Below are 19,138 nucleotides of genomic sequence, written 5' to 3'. Positions count from 1 at the left end.
AAACAAGGCTTCTAGAAGGTGTGTCTAAGTCGAAGCCTGGAAGGAAGTAGAAATAGAGGGCCTGGGCAAAGACAATCGTATGCTTTATTTTGCATGCTCATGTAATTTTTATTGTATTTCTTCACACACATCAGAAACAATATTGAGATAATGATAAGCTGTTTTGTTTTGGGAGGCATATTAAGCTCGAAGACTGAGTTTGTCTTTGCCAGCACTTAACACAGTTTTGCTATGGGAATCTCACAAGCCCAGAGCATACAGGATAAGTTCTCCTAATAAACTAATTAAGAAATAACATATCCCAAACCAGTGATAGATTAGTTACATAATTCCAGGCAATGGGAAAAGAAAGGAATAAAGTCCAGATGTAGCTGGGGTAGTACCTTCATATGAGTTGGTACTAAGGTTACAGGACTGCCTTCCATATTGTTGGAAAAGAGTGGCCTTTTCCATGTAGGAGCTAATTGCTCCAAGGTCTTTGGAGAGCTATTTATGTCAGCTATACCATGCCTTGTCCTAACCAAACATTTTTGGACAGGCCTCACAAACTTTCGGTATTTATAGTCAAAATCTCCCCTGGCCATTGTTGCTTCTTTGTGTGCTTTTATTGATATGCCCCTGGTGGGGTCCAGAGTTCCTAAGACCTTTGGAAATTCCTGAGGGATGAGAGTTTAAAGGTGTCTTGTTATGTTAATTAGGTGATTTGGGGGGGCAGTGGGGGGCGGACCACACCTAAGGGGACTGGTTGCCAGGAGAACCAAACATGTGATTAGATGGTTGGAACTTGAACTAGTGAAAAAAAGACAGTCTCTTCAACAAATGGTTTTGGGAAAATTGGACAGCCACATGTAGAAGAATGAAACTGGATCATTTTTTTTTAACACCATACACAAAAATAAACTCAAAATGGATGAAAGACCTAAATGTGAGGGGCTCCTGTGGGGCTCAGTCAGTTAAGCATCTGCCTTTGGCTCAGGTCATGATCCTCAGGTCCTGGGATTACCTGCATTGGGCTCTCTGCTCAGCAGGGAGTCTGCCTCTCCCTCTCCACCTAACTGTTCCCCAGACCAGGCTCTCTCTCCTGCTCTCTCTCACGAGCTCTTTCTCTCAAATAAATAGATAAATAAAATCTTAAAAAAAAAAAAAAAAGGACCTAAATGTGAGACGGGAATTCAACAAAATCCAAGAGGAGAACACAGGCAGCAACCTCTTCGACCTCAGCTGCAGCAACTTCTTGCTAGATGGGTCTCCAAAGGCAAGGGAAACAAAAGCAAAAATGATTGAGACTTTATCAGGATAAAAAGCTTTTGAACCACAAAGAAAACAGTCAACAAAATCAAAAGACAGTCTACAGAGTGGGAGAAAATATTTGCAAATGTCTTATCAGATAAAGGGCTAGTATCTAAAAATCTATAAAGAACTTATCAAACTTAACACCCAAAGCACAAATAATCCAGTCAAGAAATGGGCAGAAGACATGAACAGACATTTTCTGCAGAGAAGACATCCAGATGGCTAACAGACACAAGAAAAAGTGGTCAACATCGCTCGGCATCAGGGAAATGCAAATCAAAACCACAGTAAGATACCATTTCACACCAGTCAAAATGGCTAAAATTAACAAGTCAGGAAACACTAGGTGTTGGTGAGGATGTGGAGAAAGGGGAGCCCTCCTCCACTGTTGGTGGGAATGCACGCTGGTGCAGCCAGTCTCGAAAACAGTATGGAGGTTCCTTAAAAACTTAAAAATAGAGCTACTCTATGATTCAGCAACTGAGCTACTAGGTATTAACCCAGAAGATATAAATGTAGAGATGCCAAGGGGCACGTGCACCCCAACGTTTATAGCAGCAATGTCCACAATAGCCAAACTATGGAAAGCCCAGATGTCCATCAACAGATGAATGGATAAAGATGTGGTGTGTATATAAAAAGGAATATTATTCTACCATCAAAAAAATAAAATCTTACCATTTGCAATTATATGGATGGAACTAGAAGGTATTATGTCAGATGAAATAAGTCAATCAGAGAAAGCCAATTATTATATGATTTCACTCATTGTGGAATTTAAGAAACAAAACAGGATCACAGGGGAAGGGAGGGAAAAACAAGATGAAATCAGAGAGGGAGACAAATGATAAGAAACTCAACTATAGGAAACAAACTGAAGGTTGCTGGAGGGGAGGGAGTGGGGGGATGGGGTAACTGGGTGATGGGCATTAAGCAGGGCACTTGGTGTAATCGAGCCCCGGGTGTTATATACAACTGGTGATGAATCATTGAACTCTACTTCTGAAACTAATAATACACTATATGTTAATTAATTGAATTGAATTGAAGTTAAATTAAATTAAAAAAAATATATAGAAAGTTAGGACTTAGTCAAAGGGAGATGGGACTTGGAGGTTGACTCAATGACCAATGATTTAATCAACTGTGTCTCTCGCAAACGTGTTTGGAGAGGTTCCAGGTTGGTGAGCACGTGGAGATTCAAGGAGAGAGGCAAGCTTGGAGAACTGCTTTGGGAGAGCCCGTGCAGCCAGGACAGTCTCTGAAAGTATGTTTTTTTGGGAAGTCAGAGAAAAACCAGACATGAGATCGGATAGCTGATGTAGGCCAGACGCCTCCCCTCCTCCACTTAAGAATTACGGGATGCAGTTGGCATGGAAATAACCCCTGAAGGCATGAATATACCACATAATGCTAGGTGATATATTCGTGTTATAAATATTGAATTTCAGGAGTGGATGTCTTATTTTGTCATTTGTAACAGTGAAGCAACCGGGAGAGGGAGTGAAGGCGGGTTTGTATGGGGCAGGGCAGGGCCCTGAGCACAAGCAGCCACTCAGAGACCTCGTCACTCCCCTGCTGACTCATGCGGTTGGCATGGTACAGCAGCTGGGCCCTCTGCTCCTGAGGTCCTGCCAGATCTCCTCCTTCAGCCTTTGTGACCCCAGGGCCAGGTGTGGTGTGTTTACCCCAGACAAAGGTGCCTGCTACTCCTGGAAGTCCTCCTCACGTGGACGGTGGTGGGGAGGCTTGGAGGCAGGGAGATAACATAATGTGTGCTCCAGCTGGGGTCCGCAGGCTCCAAGTTTTCCTTGCTTTCTCCTACTTTCCTTCTCGAAAGGAAAAGTAGACCGGCCCCTAGTCTGTCCAGTAGACTGCAGGGCCAGCACTGGACGCAGAAGCAATAGCCTTCCGCAGACCATTTAATGAGCTCCAACAATGACCCTTTAAAGGTCTTAAAACAAATACCTCACTCCATCACTCCTGGTGCTTCTACTTCTCTGACTAAACTCTGACTGACATAGGGAGTTAAACATACAGATTTCAAGGTCTCGCAACCTGATGGAACCACTTCCAGCTGTTCCACCTTAGGCCACTTACTCAACCTCTCAGAGCCTCCCTTTTCCCATCTGTTACATGGGAACACTAATTCTTTCCTTCTAGAATTGTTGTGAGATTATAAATGAAACTCATTTAACGGTGCCTTGCCTTCAACAACATTCTACACTTTTCTCGTTGCTAGGTTTGGGGAATATAATGGAGAAGAAGGCTAGCAAGTCCCTTTTCTGGTCAGGCTGGGGGGCTAGTGAGGACTATGGGTAAGTTAGGAAGAATGTAGTAAGTACACTCTGTTAAGTATTCCTATAAGGGGAAGAAAGAACAGTAAAGGAAGACTGGCTTAGTTTGGGTGGTGAGTGGGAGGTGGGGTGAGGTATGTCAAGAAAGGATTCCCAGAGGAAGTAGTATTTAGACTGAGACCCAAGGACAAGTAGAAATCTTTTAAGCATTCTGAGAAGAGGGCACTGTGTGTTGCAGACCTGGGAGACAACCGAGAGGCAGTGACTTTTGGAGTTGGTTAGATATGCCCAGTGCTGGCTGTGCCAGCCCCCACTGCCTGTGGGTCTTGAGTCCAGAGCAGGGAAAAGGGTGGACCTTGGGAAGTGAGTAGAACCCAGAACTGCTGGGAGCCAGGAGACCTAACCAGAAGACAACTGACCAGGCTGTGAGGTGCCTCTAGACTGAGAGAGGAAATAGAAAGCACTTTTAGGGTTGGTTTCTAGTAAGCAATTGTGACTTTCTTTATAAGAAGAGGAGAAGGAGGAAGAGCAGGAAAAAAGGAACCCAACACCATGAGTTACATAATGTGCCAGTGAAGGCCACGGGGAGGATCATGTGGGGACGTAGAGGAAGTTGGAGTTCTGTGAAGAGTATTCGCTGAATTGGAACTTGGCAGAGGCTCTCCTTGAACTGTGTGGCCCCCACTGCTACAGCATGGGAAGTTACTCGGCAGGAAGGTGACAGAAGGCCTTTATACACAACTGATAAAGAGGGTATATCTTCTTCAAGTGCCAGTCTTACTTAAAGATTATTTGGGGGGATATCTTATTTTAAAAATGTATCCAACAGATACATTATGGAGCAGAATGCAAATATCTTTTTTTTCTTTTTTTAGGATAAAATATAAGTCTTCAAAGAAATATAACAGTTGAGATCCGTTTCCTGCTCTTCCCTTAGATCCGGGTTAGTGAGTCCAAGGTGTCTCTGTTTTGATATTGGATGTCCTTGGGAGGAGAAAGAGCTTGACCAGAAGCTGGTCAACAAGCACCAGGGTAAGGCCCAGGACTTAGGAGAGTCAGGACTGAGCTTGCTTTTGCTGGCAGGCTAACCCACCTCTGGGACTGGGGGACCCAGTGCAAAATGAAGATATGAGGTCCTTTATTCAAAGACTGGTAAGAATTTAAAGATGGTGAAGACAAGAATCCTGAGTAATGATGTAGGTCCCACACTCATGAAGCTGGTTCCATTTCTCTCCCCTCTACCAAACCCAAACCTGGGACACTTCGGAGACACCAGCTGAAAAGAGGGAGGGGTGTGAGAGAGAAAGAGAGAGAGAGAGAGAGAGGCACTTTCCCCCAGTTTTCCTATGTATAGCCTTTCACACCTCCCAGGGTCTTTGCCTTCTCTGAATGGTTGAGAAGAGGGTGGACAGGGCAAGATTCCACGAGGTTCCATGTTGTCAGTTAGTCCTGCTGGTGTCTCTGATGCCGGCCTGTGTTTTCCCACAAAAGTAAGCAGGAAGGCAAACCGTTTGTGGCTACCTGTGCACATCTCCTCTGTGCTTACAGATGGATGGGTCAGGAGAACACGAGGCTTGAGCTCTGCTATCTGGATTATATTGTGGTCTAGTTGCATGATAGCTGAAGTTGGATGGCTGAGCATCTTCCTACAAAATTTATAGGTGACCTATTAAAAAAAAATTATAGGTCACCTAATCCAAACTGCTATTTCTCAAGATGATTAGGTCAGTCAGGGGAGGTAGGTACTAGTTCATAGAAAATGGCTTCCTCTGCAAGTTGTCACTGAGACCCAACCCAGGACACTCACACACATTGCCACTACAGAATATTTGGCTTAATGTTAGGCAAGGAACTCAAGGCAGTATGGTTCATGGGACTGGGCCATGAAGAGCCTCTTTCAGCAGGTATATATTTTCTTTTCCCTCTTTAAAGGGCTTCCTTATGGGGTGCCTGGGTGGCTGCCTTCGGCTCGGGTCATGATCTCAGGATCCTCGGATCAAGTCCCACATCAGGCTCCCTGCAGAGCAGAGCTTTCCCCCTCTGTCTCTCTCTGCTTGCCTCTCTGCCTACTGTGATCTCGCTCTGTCAAATAAATATCTTTTTTTAAAAAAAGGGGCTTCCTTATGTGGTCAAAAATCTTACATTTCTCACCACCGCTCCCCACCCCAGCCTCTTTTTAAAGTTTTGTTTATTTAAGTAATGTCTACACTCAACATGGGATTCAAACTCACAACCCCAAGATCAAGAGTCACATGCTCTTCTGACTGAGCCAGCTAGGTGCCTCTCTTCAATGCCTATTTCAGGAGTCACAATCTTTTCAAAAATTTTTTCTGACAGTCCTAGTCCTATATCCCTTTATGTTTTTCTGACCTAGTTTGCTGTTTGCCTAATAACTATTTCAACAAATACTTATTGAGCAACTGCTATGCACCAGATACATGTATCTTTCTATATTTAAAATTCACTCATTTATTCATTTATTATCTTGAGTGCCATTATGGCTTGTACATTTGTATCCTCCCCAAAATGCAAATGTTGAAAACCTAAGTCTAAGGTGAGAATATGAGGGAGGGATTTAGGTCCTGAGGGTGGAGCTCTCATGAGTGAAGTTAATGCTCTTATTAGAGACCCCACAATGCTCCATGGTTCCTTCCACCATAGGCAGATACAGCAAGAAGATGGCTGCCTTGGAACCAGGAAGCTCTTGCCAAACACCAAATCTGCTGACACCACATCCTTAACTTCTCATTCTCCAGAACTGTGAGAAATTTCTGTTATCACAGCCTGAACGGACAAGGACGAGGGCCTTCTATATCCAGGTGTTGGCTTCCAGTGGTAATCCTGAAAGACTAACTATCCCTGCCCCTGCTGTGGTAGCAGCTTTTTGAAGGCAGGAACTACTTTTGACTCATCCTTGTGTCTCCTTCAGCAGTAATCACAGCCCCTTCCCCTTACCATCTGTATCATCAACAAAAATAGTTGTTGTCTTCAAAGAAATAGATGCTATTTCGGTAGTACGTTGTGACAAGTGAAAAAAGTCTGTCACAACTCTAGACAAATATTTTGCTAGTTTGGGGATTAATTTTAATGTGAATGCCTTAAACCACAGAAGTCAATGCCATGTGTTTATGGTAGCTTTGTTAGTATTACAACATAGAAATTTATCAGGCGTAAGTTATTCCCAGTCAGGTTTTCTATTTTTGTTAGCCTTTTTACAATTGCTTTTATTAGTTTTTCCTTCATGATGTCTTGGAGAGCTACCCCGTAAAATTATTAATGTTGGCTATTTGGCAGCTCTTTCAGGACATCGCAGGATTTACGAGCTATGTAGGTGGCAATGAAAACTTCACAGCATTTTTTGTTGCATATTTTCTGTGTGCCACATAGTTTAGAAAAAAAGAAAAAACTTTTAAGCACATTAGGTGTTCCTGGACCAGCACAGCTTTGTGGGGTGCTGCCTAAGCTTGAGGAGTATGCATCTATATTTCTTCAATCCCCTCATTCTGTTCCTAGCACTCTGAAACTACCCTGTCAAGATTGCCAAAGACCCCCAAAGGCCACTTCTCAATGGTTCCTTTGCTGACTTCTCTGCTTATCCTCTAAACGGTGGTGTTCTTGACTCATCTGCTCCATTTACCCTGTTGTTAATTAATCTCATCCAATCCCATGGTTTAGACTTCCATCTGTATGCCAATGACTCCCAAGTTTAAATTTTTATCTCTGACCTCTCCTCCATGGTCTAGACTTACATAGCTAAATGCTCACATGACAGTTCTACCTTGATGTCTAATAAGCATCTGACTCTCAATATTTTGGGAGATGTGAGTCTTGATCTCCTCCTTACAACTTGTTCCACCGAACTACCCTCCCCAGCTTTTCCATCTTAGAAAATGACACCAGTATCCGTTCAGCTACTCAAACTCAAACCGAGGAATCATCCTTGACTCCTCTCTTTCCTTTCCTCATGGCTATATGGAATATATCAGCAAATTCTGTTGACTCTATCTCCAAGTCTATCCTGACTTTGCTGCTGACACCTCTACAGGGGCCATCCTGATCCAAGCCAGCATCATCTTTGTCCTAATTGCCCTCTCTGCTCCCTCTCTGTTATTTGGAGTCAAGTCACAACCCAAATGCCAGAAGGTTATGTCAAAACATAAGCAGAATATGTCATTCCCCTGCTTGAAACACTCCAGTGGCTTCTAGCCACACTTAGAAGCAAACCCAAAGGCTCCTCCTGACTCTAAGACTTCACATAAACTGGCCCTTGCCTACCTTTCCCCCCTCATCTCCCTTGGAAATCCTACACTCTAGCCACAGTACCCCGGAACACATAGAGCTACCTCTCACCTTAGTGCCTTTGCATTAGCTCTTCCCACATGCCAGACATGTTCTTTTTCTAGACCACCCCATGTCATCCTTCTTATCATTCAGTTCTCAACTTCAATGTCACTTCCTCAGAGAGACCATCTTTGACTACTCACCTCAGCCCCCACCCCAGTTCTGGTGGTCACTTCTCTTCACATCACCATGCTTTATTTTCACCATAGTGGTTATCATTACCAAATATTTCCTTATTATTGTTCATAGATTTATGTGGGGGACATGCCTAGAATGTAAGTTCCATGAGAATAGGGACCCGATCACCTTGTTCAATGATGTATGTCCTGGCACAGGCTAAGTTCTTAGTACATGTTTGATGACTGAATAAAGAAATGATAAAGTGTCTTACAGAGAGCCAGTCCTGTCCACAGGCTGTTATCTAAATTATGAGACTCAGAGGTATCTCAAACTCCTAGTTACATAGCCATAATTTCAACTCACTCCATTGCCACTGTCCTGAAATACTGTTATTGTAAAAATAAAACAAAACAAAACCCGAGAACAGACAGGAGAATAGAATGCTACCTTGTTAATACATTAATTCATCAAAACATCTAATTTCTGAGAAAGAAATTAGATCATTTTCACTTTGGAAAGCAGAAGAAGTGAGACCAAGAACAAGTAGATTATAATGGAAGAGGCAGAGAGACTATGAAAATTTGCCTACCTGGGGGTGCTGCCCAATAGCGACAGATAAGGGTGAAAAATTAGCTGGTGGGAGGAGCTTGATCCTTGAGAGGCCATAACTGGAGAGAGAGTGAAGAGAGAGTTGGCTGAGTACTTTCTATATGTCAGCATTATTAGGGGACTTAAGGATAGGAAGAAGGAAAACACAGACCTTGGACATCATTGCCTTTGAGAAAGCTGACTTATGGTGATTTCTGTCATATCCCCAGTCTTTTCTCCTAATATCAGTTTATATCGCTACAAGCAAAAATCAGTTAGCTTCAGGGTTTATAAAATGCACTGAAACACAAATGTAAAAGTAGATGTTACTTTGCTGATTTGGAATGGATTCTGGCAAGAATTCCCAGATAAACATACAAATACATTCTTTGTTCGTTTCCAAGAACAGCCTTTTTACAACTTTTGAGACCTCGTCTAAATCAGTTACCGTAAGAATTAGTGTTTCTGATAGATGTTGGCCTTGTAAAACTGGAAAAAAAAATCATATTTTCTATAACATATGAATGCACAAGTGATTCATTCTTTGGCTTGGGATGGAAACTTTTTTTTTTTTTTTTTTTTGGCACTCTTGATTCATCTTTCTGCATTAGCTTAACAGATTTTTCTCAATAAGATGTAGACACTGGGTAGACTTCATTCACCAGGAAACATCAAGATAAATGGAGTGACTGATATCCAGCAATTTGAAGCTTGTAAATATTTATGAGAAAATTACATCCGTCTTTGTGAGGATTTCTGTTTGGAACTTGTTTATAACTATTATGTGCTCTATATTCTATTTAATTTGTGGATTCTACGGTTATTATTGCCATGCTACATGACAAAATCACTATGAAAATTTTGTATAAAATAGCTACATTGAATCTTGAATAAAATGGACAATCTGGCTTCTTTACTCGTTATAACCCTTCTCTCAACTGAGCCTAGAGCATCACATCTTGGAATCAGTAACCCAAGTTCTAGACCAGCTAGATAATTTCTTGGGCCCAGTACAATATGAAAATGTGGGGCCCTGGGTGGCACAGTGGGTTAAGCATCTGCCTTTGGCTCAGATCATGATCCTGGAGTCCCAGGATCGAGTCCCACATTGGACTCCCTGCTCAGCAGTGGGGGCAGGGGTGTGTGTGTGTGTGTCTTCTTCTGCCTCTCCCTCTGCCCCGCCCCCTGCTCATGCTCTCTTTCAAATAAATAAATAAAATCTTAAAAAAAAAAAAAAAGAAAGAAAGAAAATGTGGGGTCCCTTGTTAAAAAATTGTTAAGAATTAAAAAAAAATTTCAAGATGGCAATCCAGCCATCACACTACTGGGTATTTACTCAAAGAATATAAAAATCAAAGGGATATATGCACCCTTGTTTATAGCGGCTTTATTTACAATAGCCAAGATTTGGAAGCAGCCCAAGTGTCCATTTATTGAAGATTGATAAAGAAGATGTAATATATATAATGAAATATTACTCAGCCCTAAAAATAATGAAATCTTGCCATTTGCAACAACATGGCTGGAGCCTGAGAATGTAATGCCAGGTGAAATGAGTCAGTTAGAAAAAGACAAATAGCTATGATTTTACTCATATGTGGAATTTAGGAAGCAAAACAACTGAACAAAAGGAAAGAGAGAGAGAGAGAGGGAGAGAGAGAGAGAGAGAAACCAGAAACAGACTCTTAACTATAGAGAACAAACTGATGATCCTAGAGGGGAGGTTGGGTGGGGGATGGATACAACAGGTGATGGGGATTAAGGAGGGCATTGTGAGGAGCACCAGGTGTCACATGGAATTGTTGAATCAATACCTGAAATGAACATAGCACTGTATGTTAATTAATTGGAATTAAAATTAAAACTTAAAACACAAAAAGAGTCTCAAGATGGCAACAGCAGAGTATTAGGCCCAGCCTGGGGCTTTTTAAGTATGGACCCTTCAGTGACCACATAGGTCTTGAACCCAGGAAGCTCTGAACCTACCTTTCCCTGTGTGCAGCAGGGAAAGAATAACCCAGTTTTGGTTAAGCATGCTAGGACCTATAACAACTGAGGGAGGGAAATCAAGTTGTTTATGTAATTGTGATGTTCAAGTAAGAGAAAACAGAATTTTACAACAGTTTGCTAGTGTAAGGGTTTCTCCTGACAAGTCTTCTAATTCAAACTTGGAACTTCAGTAAGAACTTCAAAATCACTTTGGAGTACTAGACCCAAATATTTACTTGTTCATGAAAATATTTTAATGCTTCCCCTCTAGTCTGGTGGCACCCAGACCAGGCTGACCATCATAAATTCTTTGGGAACATTTAAAAAACACAGATTTCTAGGCCCACTGTGGACCTAGGTTGGCAATAAGAAAATACATAGAAAATCAATCAATCCTTTTTCAGCCTACTTATCTTTTTTTTTTTTTTAAAGATTTTATTTATTTATTTGACAGACAGATATCACAAGTAGGCAGAGAGGCAGGCAGAGAGAGAGGAGGAAGCAGGCTCCCCGCTGAGCAGAGAGCCCGATGTGGGGCTCGATCCCAGGACCCTGGGACCATGACCTGAGCCAAGGGCAGAGGCTTTAACCCACTGAGCCACCCAGGTGCCCCCAGCCTACTTATCTTAAGTAGAGGCTTTGAAACTCAGTATTGGGAACTATCATCCTCAGCAAAAATTAGGACAGATTGTTAATTTTGATTTACAGGATAGATCCAGCCATTCTTAAATAAAGTCCTGTGGGACAGTGGTCAAGAGGACAGGAAGAGTTATGAGAAAAAGAATGTAAATATAGTCTTTTAAAAATTTGTATTATATATTTTTATTTTAAAAACAACTGTATAAGTTAGAATGCCATTGTAAGTATACTTAAATCAGTAAACCTTTAAAATGGTCTATTATTTTCAGTATTGTGTCTCATGGTCTTTTTAAATAGGTTTTCAAGATTTTTTTAGTTGTGGTAAAATACAAGTAACATAAAATTTACCATCATAACCATACTTAAGTCTACAGTTCAGTGGTGTCAACTGTATTTACATCATGGTGCAACTAATCTCCAGAACTTTCTCATCTTGCAAAATGGAAACTCTTTACCCCTAAAAATATCTCATTTCCCCCACTCCAGCCCTTGGTCACCTTCATCCTACTTTCTTTCTCAGTGAATATGATTACCCTAGATACCATACATGAGTGGAACCATACAGTATTTATCTTTTTGTGACTGGTTTATTTAACCTAGCACAATGTCTTCAAAGTTCATCCATGTCATAACATGTGTCAGAATTGCCTTCCCTTTTCAAGGCTGAATAATATTTCATCCTATGTACATGCTACATTTTATTTACCCACTCATCCATTGATGGCTACTTGGGTTGCTAGTCTTTGCTTTATTCTCCCAAAAGAGTTTACCAAGACATTGCTTCAAAACAAGTACAGTGTTCTCCCCAGAAAGAATTCTACTGAAAAACATTTCTCCATTGTTACCAATAGCAAATTTGTAGTTTGGCTGCTACATTAAGAAAAAGTGAGTCAAGGGGCACCTGGGTGGCTCAGTGGGGTAAGCCTCTGCCGTTGGCTCAGGTCATGGTCTCAGGAAGCCTGCTTCCTCCACCCACCTCTGCCTGCCTCTCTGCCTACTTGGGATCTCTCTCTGTCAGATAAATAAATAAGATCATTTTTTAAAAAGTGAGTCAAGCCATCATTAAGTAAAGTATGACTACTTGAAAAAGTTAACATCATCTGAGAGTTTCAGGGTTGCCAATGATAAATGCTGACTAAATGGTGATCTTGACTTTTCTTTGCTCTCATTTGCACATGATAGCTTGGAAGCAGCAGAATTCACAGAAGGTTTAGCAAAGAAGGACTTGATTTTAAAGACCATTTTTCTTGCCAGTGTGACTACATGGAAAAATGAAGTTCGTCAAATTCATGTCAACTCAGCTGGAACCTTTATATACATGTGGTAGAGTTAAGGAAATCATGAACTTTCCATAAACATCCTGAATGTGCTGTGTAAGGGAGCTCCTGGCCTTCCAGTCGGTTCCCTCGCTTCCCTTTCCTTCCACCTCATCCTCTTTGATCAGAAATATACGTGGCTTCAGTCCTGTATGAGGCTTCTGCTTGCTTTGTGTAAAGGAAATAAATAAAAAAGGAAGGTGTGACTCATTGGGGGGTAAAAGAACAAGGAAGAATGAGCGAGGAAGTGTCAGATCAGAGATATACAAGAAGCACGTTAAAGACTTAAGATACATGAACAGCCACATCTTAATGTTTGCGTAGGTAAATGGGACTAAAAAGAGACTGTGGAAGAAAACCAGCAGAAGTTGAAAGCATGAAATGGAAAGAAGACAGATAACCAGAGTTTTGCTTCTATTTCTTGAGCCGAGCCAATTTGGTCAGAGACCTGCTCCCATAAGTCTAGGAACCAATGTGGAAAGTTGATTAAATCAAAAACAAAAACATTAAATGCAGAAACTCCCAGACCTCTGTTCCTAGTCAATTCCCAGAACTGGACAGTTTTCCTGGAATTACCCTCCAGGTAGGAGATGGTAAGACTCTTCTTACAGCCTGAAGGGAAATACTGAAAAATATTAAATGGGGGTAGAGGATGAGGAGGAAGAGAGTCAGCAAATAATCCACCCATGTATTCTAGAGTGAAGATCAAAATTGCTAAGCCTCTTTCTTGAACTTCCAAACAGTTTTTAGTCTCCCCTTCTTAGTTGGGGGTGTTGGCAAACAAAGTAGACACAAGTCCTGTTCTCTATGAGCTAATTACATTCTAATGAGGGAGCAGAAGACCAGTGGGTAACATATTATATAGTATTTTAGAGAGCAAAAAATGCTTTGGATAAAACTTGGGTGGTGGTGGTTATGAAAAGTCATTTCAGGATGGTATTGCCATAGTAAGTGACATTTGGGTTGGGAGGGAAATCTCATGCTTCCCCGAGCCTGCCATCTTCCCCCAGAAGCTCTGCGTCTGAACCACTTTCATTTTCTGAGGCAGACTTGCCTGCCCTGACCTGCGGCCCTTTCCGTGTGTGGTTCCCTCCATCTGGGGCACTGGAATCCTCTTTCCACTTGGCCTTCCGCTTCTGTCAGAATGAGGTTTGGGGTTGTGCTTAGAATTAAGTAGGTTAGCCTCACCTCTGTATTTTTATTTGCCTAATCAATGCGAGGAGGAAAAGGGCTTCGGGTATTTTCCTTATGCCAAGAAAACCAACAGGCTTTTATGCTGGTTGAGTTCATTCTGTCAGCCTCAGCGAGGTCTTCACTGGCTCATTATCACAAGGCTGGTGAACTAGCTTAACCTCGGATGACAAACAGTTTACGACATCAAGTGAAGATGCACGATTCTCGGCAGCAGCTCTCTACCCTGTAGAATGCCGTCCTACAGGACCAACATTCACGGTCTCCAGGTTATGAATCAACAGCTCACCTATAAAAACACACCTCTGAGTGTTGCAGGAGCGCTCTTTGCCCTTCTTAGTAAACAAGGAGAAACCTAACTTTATGATCACAAGGCAGAGAATCGTTCTAGATCTACCTTTCCTGGGAACAGGTGTGTAAACATTCTCTTCCTTTCTTCTGTATGTTTTCAAACAGAGGGGAATGACTAACCTGGTGCTATGTGAAGTTAGAAGAACCTTCTGTCGCAATGTAAGTTTCTCGTTGAGCACCACTGAAACCCTGATGGTCTCAGCTACCATTTATTTTATTTATTTTAAGATTTTATTTACTTATTTGACACAGAGAGAGATCACAAGGAGGCAGAGGTGGGCAGAGAGAGAGAGGGGGAAGCAGGCTCCCCGCTGAGCAGAGAGCCCAACACGGTGCTCTATCCCAGGACCCCTGAGATCATGACCTGAGCCGAGCAGAGAGCAGAGAGCCTGACTCAGGGCTTGATCCCGGGACCCCGAGATCATGATCTGAGCCAAAGGCAGCGGCTTAACCCACTGAGCTACCCAGGCACCACCCAGCTACCATTTTAAATGAGGGTGAATCCAAACATTTGGAAGTGAAGATCATTTTATTTCATGCTTTATACCGCCCCTGGGACATCATTCCTCCAGGAAGCCTTCCCTGATACCCTAGGAAGTTGGAATTGCCACCTGTACTCCTCCAACATCTACTTACTTGTAGATGTAGATTGTCCTTGTCTGTTTCCCAATTTTGAATACCCCAGTAGACTGGACACTTCTGAGAGCAGAAACGAAGTTTCTCTTTTTCTCAGTTCAATAACCAGGGCCCAATACAAAACCCAGCCTCCGCGGGCACAGAATAAACATTTGTTGAGCAAATGATTAAAAATATAAATGAACAAAAACTCAACATCATAATAGGGCATTAAATAGTTCATATACCTTAAATCTCAGCTACCATTCACTATTATTTATTAAGATGTTCACTGAACATTGAAAATGTCTAATTAAAAAGTTAAATGTAAATGTCGAGCTCTGTTGCAATGTCGCCTTCTCAATGATGTCTTCTTGAAACATCCTATCTGAGTTTGTACCTGAGTCACTTGCCCTCTCTAACCCTCCTGCCTTTCCTGGTGCTTATAGAACCACCTAACACATACATCATCTGTCTTCCCATTCAGTTTACTACCACTGTATCCTCAGTGCCTAGAACAATGCCTCGCATACGGTAGCAGTAAATGAAAAAAACCTCTTTAAAACAAATATAGTTTAGGGGCACCTGGGTGGCTCAGTGGGTTAAGCCTCTGATTTTGGCTCAGGTCATGATCTCGGGATCCTGGGATCAAGCTCTGTGTCAGGCTCTCTTCTCAGTGGGCAACCCGCTTCTCCCTCTCTCTCTGCCTGACTCTGTCTACTTGTGATCTCTGTTTTATATTATCAAATAAATGTGATAATAAATGTGATCTCTGTCTTATATTATCGAATAAATAAAATCTTTAAAAAATAAAACAAATATAGGTTATTAAAGACTAATGTTGTGGAGAGTAATTATTGGGGTAAGGATCGATTTAGTTAATTTTTTTTAATGAGAACACTGGATATTCTCTGAAGTTCTGTGCTTTTAAACCCATTTGACCAAAGCCCACAGTAGGGATGAACTTCACATAGTGACTTTGAGCATTACATGAAATAATATTTACCTTTATTACATGTGATGTTCTTTTTTTTTTTTCTTTTCTTTGCCCCTCCATTCTACTTCATTAAAAAAAAAAAAAGTCAGTCTGACCCACTTAACTGATTTCCTAACCCACTCACTATTTGAAAAACATCGATTTTTACCTAATTAAATACCTGACTCATGAAAATAAAGTAATGACTGCCTTCACTATGGCACTTCAGGTTTGTCCCGAAAGTTCTGTGATAGCTCTGTTGATTGCTGAAAACAGACCAAGATCTAGTTCCAGCTTATTAAGTAAGCTTATTTTTTTAGGTCTGTTGGACACATTTTTTTTCCCTAAATAATTTTATTTACTCAGTATTGTCCAAAAGATAATTTTATGCTGTATAAATAAAATGTCTTAATATTCTAACATACTAATTAAAATTTCTTCTTGGGTGTATTTAGAGGAGGGAGGAAAGGAAATTTAAGTCATTATACGTGAAGTATCAAGTGTAGATGAGAAATGTCATTGGCAATGAACGGTTACAAAAAATTTGTAGGGTATATAAGTTCCTTTAGATATCTTAAATATTTTCTTTATTTTAGCGGCACCTGGATGGCACAGTTGGTTAAGTGTCAGCTCTCGGTCTAGGCTCAGGTTGTGTTCTCAGGGTCTTGAGATCTAGCTTGCCCCTGTGCTCAGCTCAAAGCCTGCTTAGGACTCCTTTCTTTTTTTTTCCCTCTGCCCCTCCCCCCTGCACTTTCTCTGTCTCTCCCAAATAAATAAATAAATCTTTAAAAAAAATTGTTTTTGGGACACCTGGGTGGCTCAGTGGGTTAAGCAGCTGCTTTCAGCTTGGGTCATGATCCTAGGGTCCTGGGATCAAGTTCTGCATGGGCCTCCTTGCTCAGCAGAGAGCCTGCTTCTCCCTCTGCCCGCAACTCCCTGCTTGGGCTCACTCTCTCTCTCTGACTTAAAAATAAAACATTAACGGGGCACCTGGGTGGCTTAGTTGGTTAAGCAACTGCCTTCGGCTCAGGTCATGATTCCAGGGTCCTGGGATCGAACACCACATAAGGCTGGCTCCCCGCTCAGCAGAGAGCCTGCTTCTCTCTCTCCCTCTGCCTATTGCTCTGCTTACTTGTGCTCTCTCTCTGTCAAATAAACAAATAAAATCTTAAAAAAAAATTAAAAAAAATTTTCTTTATAAGACCTTAGATAGAAGAAATTTTTAGGCTGAGTTTTGATATGAGATTATATAATAATATGTTCTTTAGGAGTGAAAAAAGTTGTGTCAAAGTAATCATCACTCAGAAGGAAATGGTCCAGGCAGAAAGCATTTACAACAATACATAAAAGAGGAAATACAAAGACTAACATATGGAGAAGTGTTTAACTTCATGGGAAAGAAAAGAAAGACACTAAAACAATAGTGAAAACTGTTAACTTATCGGAAGAGCAATTTTTTTTTTTATTTTGTATTTACTCATTTTTAAAAATGAGATATCTCATAGGAGTCAGGGTAAAGGAAGTCGTCACTCATACATTGTGGGCAGGAATGAAAATTGCTCCAACCCTTTTAGAAAATAATTTTGGGATGTAGCTTTAAATATGTTTATTAAGGTAATTCTATGAACCTACCCCAAGGGTATCATCTGAAATTTGGAAAAGGTCTTTTTTCATAAAGGTAGTAATCATAGTATTACTTATAATAGCAAAAAAATTGGAAGTGAGGTTTAAGCCAAAGACAAATGGACTACAACCTCTGTTAATATATTGGCACTTAATGGGGTGCCTGAGTGGCTCAGTGGGTTAAAGCCTCTGCTTTCTGCTCAGGTCATGATCCCAGGGTCCTGCGGGCTTTCTGCTTGGCAGGGAGCCTGCTTCCCTTTCTCTCTCTCTGCCTGCCTCTGCCTACTTGTGATCTCTCTCTGTCAAATAAATAAAATCTTTAAAACATATATATATGTATATATATAGGCACTTATCTGTCCGTAGATTTTTTCCTCTGCATGTATATGCATATATTTTTGTTGTTGTCCTTTCAAAATGGAGAATTCTAGTAAGTTTTTAGTTGCCTATATATGGTCAACACCTTTCCAGGCAAATATACAGTTCTACCATATTTAACAGCTGCATATATTCTGTATGATCATGCTGACATGTATTTCACCAAATTGCCCATTTTTGATATCTATAAACCAATGTTTTTCATACAGTAGTCCATGATTCTTACTAGGTCATGAAATAAATTTAGGGAATCATAACTAGCAGTCTTACTTATTATACTTTAAGTAATATACCTTTATAACATGTTTTTGTAAATAATTGACAGCACAAGTTCTTCCTTAACCACATTCTCCTGTTTTTCTAAATTATATTGGTTACTCTCGTAAGTTCAGTCTAAAAAGCTGAGATTTGAAATCACTTTGAATAGGTCCAAGAAAAATACTATGGAAAACTCCACACTAAATTTCCAAATTAATTTGGAAACTGATGCCTTTATAATAATGAATATTCCATTCATAAATAAGTGCATCTCTTCCTTGATTTATATTCTTTATGTCTCTGAGTAAAGTTGTAGGGGACTCTTCATACAGGCCCTCATATTTCTTGATACATTTATTCATCGGTGTTTAAAATTTAGTTTTGCTATTGCAAAAATATTTCCATTATTCTTTTTTCCAACCGAACACAGCCATCTGTAGGGAAGATACCAGTTTGTTTATACCCTTATTTTGTAACAGAGCATACTGACTTCCAAAAATATTTTCGCACTCAAGTTGTGTAAGCGGCATGAGAATGAGAGCTCTGAAATGTAACTGAAAATTTCCTCCTGTCCCTCTTTCCTTCCTCAATCACATTTTTGAGTCATTTTCATCTCATTAAGATAAGTGGCTGGCCCATGAAAACAAAAATAAGAGCGTAAGGACATCTGTACCACCAAATCTCTTTCTTGAAAAAGCAGAGTGAATTTCCCAGTAAACACGATTAAATAGCACGTAACAGGACCCACCTGGGATGGCTTTATCCGTCCCCTTTGTCAGCAGCTGCACATCCTGAAGCCACGCTCTCAACGAACAGGAAGAACATAAAGGGCACCGTGGGTAGTTAAGACCTGTGCCTGCATTTCGACACTAGTTGTTATATATATTAATATCGAGTGCTACTATTATCCTCATTTCCCAAATGAGAACAATAGGCCCAGAGGGGTTAAATCCTTCACTCACTCCTTCACCGAACGCGTCTGGAGCACCTACTATGCACAGGGCCCTGCTCTATGGCTGAGAGCTACAGGAAGTGCTCACCCTCGTGGAAGTTACACTTTAATGGGGCAGACATGTGTCAATAAACAGGTACCTTGTTCAAGGTCATGCAGCTGAATTATAAATCTGGCTGCAGCCGCCTGTGGGCTTGACCACTACCTTGCA

At 41.1% G+C, this 19,138-nt stretch overlaps 1 protein-coding gene across 4 annotated transcripts in view; it reads right to left on the bottom strand.

The window, feature by feature from the left end:
- The window catches only part of CPM (carboxypeptidase M), a 105,208-nt gene extending 86,210 nt beyond the window's left edge, over nt 1-18,998 (bottom strand). For 2 of the 4 annotated variants that reach the window (XM_082742912.1, XM_082742913.1), the window contains exons 1-2: nt 18,724-18,998; nt 8,641-8,719 (exon numbers count right to left, since the gene is read on the bottom strand). The gene's annotated coding sequence lies outside the window, so the exon portion shown is untranslated. The remainder of the gene's footprint in view (nt 1-8,640; nt 8,720-18,723) is intronic. The other 2 variants (XM_082742914.1, XM_082742915.1) reach the window with 1 other exon arrangement.
- Between the last annotated feature and the right edge of the window lie 140 nt (nt 18,999-19,138).

This window comes from Mustela nivalis (assembly GCF_964662115.1).
Source record: "Mustela nivalis genome assembly, chromosome: 7".
In the NCBI taxonomy this organism is placed as follows: domain Eukaryota; kingdom Metazoa; phylum Chordata; class Mammalia; order Carnivora; family Mustelidae; genus Mustela; species Mustela nivalis.
The sequence above is the reverse complement of the archived record's forward strand: the minus strand, read 5'-3'. Positions and strand labels throughout refer to the sequence as shown.